We start from the raw sequence: 4,351 nt of genomic DNA, 5'->3' as shown, positions 1-4,351 counted from the left end.
ATAGATCTCTTTAAGATAATTAGAAATATTAAGGGAATATTTCATGCAAAAATGTCAGTGATAAAAAAAATAGTAAGGATATAACAAAAGTAGAATAGATTAAGAAGAGATGGCAAGAATATACAAAAGAACCATACAAGGAATATTGTAACATCACTGATAACCATGATGGTGTGGTTATTGATCTAGAGCCACACATCCTGAAGAATGAAGTCAAGTGGACCTTAGAAATCATTGCTAACAATAAGCAAGTGGAGGTAATGGAATTCCAACTGAGCTATTTAAAATCCTGAAAGATGAGGCTGTTAAAGTGTAGCACTCAATCTGCTGTCAAATTAGGAATACTCAAGAGTGAACACTGGATTGCAAAGATCAGCATATGTTCCAATTCTAAACAAGGGCAATGGAAAGAAATGTTCAAATTACCAAGCAATTGCACTCATTTCACTTGCCAGAAAAGTGATGTTTAAGATTCTATAAACTAGGCTTCAGTTATATGTAAAACTAAACTTATAAGAAGTACAGGCTGATTTTTCAAAGAGGGAGAGGAGATAGAGACCAAATTACCAACATTTGGTAGATTATGGAGAAAGCAAAGGAGTTCCAGAAAAAAAGAAAAAGAAAAAAAACTATTTCTGCCTTACTGAATTCATCAAAGCCTTTGACTGTCTAAATAACAAAAAATGTGAAAAGTCATCAAAGAGATTATCTTATTTGTCTCTTGAGGAACCTGTATGCTAGTCAGGAAGCAACTATAGATAGAACTAAGCATGGAACAATTGATTGGTTTAAAATTGGGAAAGGAGTACAACAAGGCTGTATGTTGTCACCTTATTTATTTAGCTTAAGTGCAGAGTACATCATGAGAAATGCTGGCCCAAATGAAACAAAAGCCAGAAGTAAGGTTGCCAGGATAAATATCAACAGTCTCAGATTTATAGATGATAGCACTCTGAGGCCAGAAAGTGAAGATTTAATAAGTCTCTTGGTGAGGGTGAAATATTAGAGGGTAAAAGCTGGCTTGAAAGTAAAAAAAAAAAATTCTAAGATCATGGCAACTGGATCCTCACTTCCAGGAAAAGAGAGGGAGAAGAAAGGGAAGTAGTGTCTGATTTTATATTCTTGGCCTTAAAGATCATTGCAGGCAGTGACTGTGGCCATGAAATCAAAAGACATTCACTTCTCAAAAGGAAAGCTATGGCAAACCTGGACAGCACTAAAAAGAAGAGAAATTACCTTGCTGAAAAAGGTCCATAAAGTCAAAGCTATGGTTATTCCAATAGTAATGTATGGCTATAAGAGTTGGACAATAAAAAAAAAAGCTGAGTACCATAGAATTGACACTTTCAAGCTGTGGTGCTGGAAAAGATTTTTGAGACTCCCTTGGACAGCAAGGAGATTGAATCAGACAATACTTAAAAAAATTAGTTCATATTACTCATTGGAAGGACAAATACTGAATCTGAAGCTTAAATACATTGGCCACGTAATAAGAAGACAAGCTCATTAGAAAAGACCCTGATGTCAACAATGATTGAAAGTGAAAGGAGAAGGGACATGAGAGGATAAGATGGATAGATAGTGCCATGCAAGTAATGAACATGAGCTTGGAAAGACTTTGAAATACAGTGAAAGATAGAACAGCCTAGTGTGTAATGGTCCTCGGGGTCACAAGGTCACAAAGATTCAGACAAAACTAAACGAATGAAAAACAACAATCCTGAAACATTAGATTGAAGTGCTAATGGTTTTCAATGTTTGCTTACTTTTTTTGAATGGCCCCATCAAATATGCTTCAAATGGTTCATTTTCTTTTCAGCAAGAGGCTAGCAAACACATAATTATAATTTCAAACAAGTTCTTAACAAATTCAATCATTTTTATACATGTTTCAAGCAATGTATCATACCTGTCTGAAGAGAGTATGCATCTTCTTATAAAGGGAAAGAGCATTATTTCTTATCAGGCTCTCAATCACATAATGGTAAACAGCTGGTGATGCATAACCATTATACACATTTTAAACCAGGGCCCTATTCTCCTTAGCTTTATTAAGGAGCTTTAAAAGCAAGTCAAGATATTTTTAAGGTCGAAATTTTGTGAGCATGTGGAAATTTGACCAAAAAATTGTAGGAAAATGATACTATAATTTCAAATGAGGACTATGCTTATGCACCACCAGATGTTTATAGTTTATTGATTGAGCATCTAATTGACAAGGAATCATTACTGCTTCTCTAAAAAGGATGAAGCATACACTTTAGAACTGGTAGAAGGCCAAATGGGGATACTCCCAAATGTATCACAGAACTAATTTGGCCCTTTCCTTCTCTCTCTCTCTCTCTGTCTCTCTCTGTCTCTCTCTCTCTCTTTCTCTTCCTCTGTCTTTCTCTCCCACATTTTTATAATATACATAATTAAATATACATAATTAAATGCAAATGTTATCATCATCATTTTATAATATTTGTAGATTTCATCATTAAATGATCTCTTAAGTTTTACTGAAGGTTTTTTTTTCCTTTAAAATAGATGTTATTGCTGACTGCTGGTAAGATTGTTAAGTCAGTTTTCATGTATAAGCCAATGTCATCCTCTTCATCTTAAAGCACAAAAAAAATGCCCTAAAGTAAGTATGCAGCAAAAAACAGAGTAAATGAAAGAAATTTTTGAAAGGAAATCCTTACTGAAGAAACATGAGAATAATTAAAGAAACAGGTAAAAAAAAAGGGGTCCCCAGATATGATAAGGAAACATTTAGAGTAAATAAAAAAGATAACATCTCCAGAGAAAAAGAATAAATCTCCAAACAATAATTAGTATCCCAGAAATGAAACCAGAATACAAAACAACCCAATGAACAAATAAACATTGGTATAGATCTGAAGCTTACTAATATAACAAAAGGAATATTTATTGAAGACAATTTTAAATCATATCTGAAAGGCCTACATGCCTTTTAAAGAAGGATTTGAAAAGACTCACACTAGAATCAGTAATTTATAACAGAAGATGGTAAACTGAAGTAAAGCATTGGTTATTCTGAAAAAAGAGAATGACAGAGACAGAATAAAAATGCAGAGACACGATAAAAAATTATTAAGCAAAGTGAAACAAACAAACAAACAAACACAATAGACAAACTCTTGAGGTTTCTACCAACCAAAGTAACTATCCTTGAAGGCAGAGATCAGCCAGTCAATTTAAGGCTCTTTGGACTGTGGTGGTGGAGAAGGAGGTAAGGGGGAAAAAAAAACAAGTCTATTTCAGTGAATCATTAAAAAAATAGTCTTGAAATATTTTAGATTGTCATGTGCAGATTCACAGTATCCTTGGGGCATCATCAGATAGAAACTCCAAGTTTAATTCATCCATAAAATTTTTTAACAATTCCAAATTATGGAATCAAAGAAAGTGTATTGAAAAATGCCAGGCAGTTCATTTTTAAAAAAAAAAACAAACATTAGTATGAGTTCCACAGTAGTATCCATCAATCACTGTAATTTAAATAAAAGGCTAAGGCATGTTACAATAAAGAAACAATGTTAAATTGAAATTTACTAAATGGAAATTAGTATTTAAAAGCTGATTATATCTCTGTATGAGGAAAACTACTTTTGAAAAGTTATTATTTTTTCCCAGTTACATGGAAAAAACTTAACATTCATTTTTAAAACTTTGAGTTCCAAATTCTCTCCCTTTCTCCCTTCCCACTCTGTGTCATTGTAATTCAATATAAGTTTACATGTGTAGTTATAAAAAACATATCCATAAGAGTCATATTGTGAAGGAAAACATAGACAAAAAAACTCAAGATAAAGTAAAAAGAAAATTCATCAAGCTATATTCAGACACCTTTAGTTCTTTCTCTGGGGATAGATGGAAAATGGTTTTTAATAGAATCAATGAGATATTGATTTCTGGGATCCAAGACAGTGGAGTAGGCAGTAAGTTACTGTTGCTCTTCCATACACATCTCCAAATAAGCATAAAATAACACCCCAGAACAAATCCTGGAACAGAACATATACTGGAACAGCAGTCAGAGAAAGACCCCCAGAGCAGTCTTTTAGTGGGAGACTTGAAAGATCAGTAAGAAAGATACATCTTACTGTGTAAAAAGGGGAGCTCATTCCAGGACAGGAAGTTTCCCAGCAAGCCCCACCTCAGCAAACCCCTGGGAGTTCTTGAGACCCAGTGCAGTGGAGCAGGCAAATACCAGCATCAGGACCCCCCCACATACCTCAGCATAGCCAGGGGAACCGATAGACTCCTCCTCTGAGAGCCAACATGTGCTTTTGGTGTAGCACTGAGGAAACAGATATTCTTCAGCAGTTGACCTCCATGTGCT

Source organism: Vombatus ursinus, unplaced genomic scaffold (assembly GCF_900497805.2).
Source record: "Vombatus ursinus unplaced genomic scaffold, bare-nosed wombat genome assembly UNPS02014841.1, whole genome shotgun sequence".
NCBI classification, from domain to species: Eukaryota; Metazoa; Chordata; class Mammalia; order Diprotodontia; family Vombatidae; genus Vombatus; species Vombatus ursinus.
Note: the sequence above shows the minus strand (reverse complement) of the source record.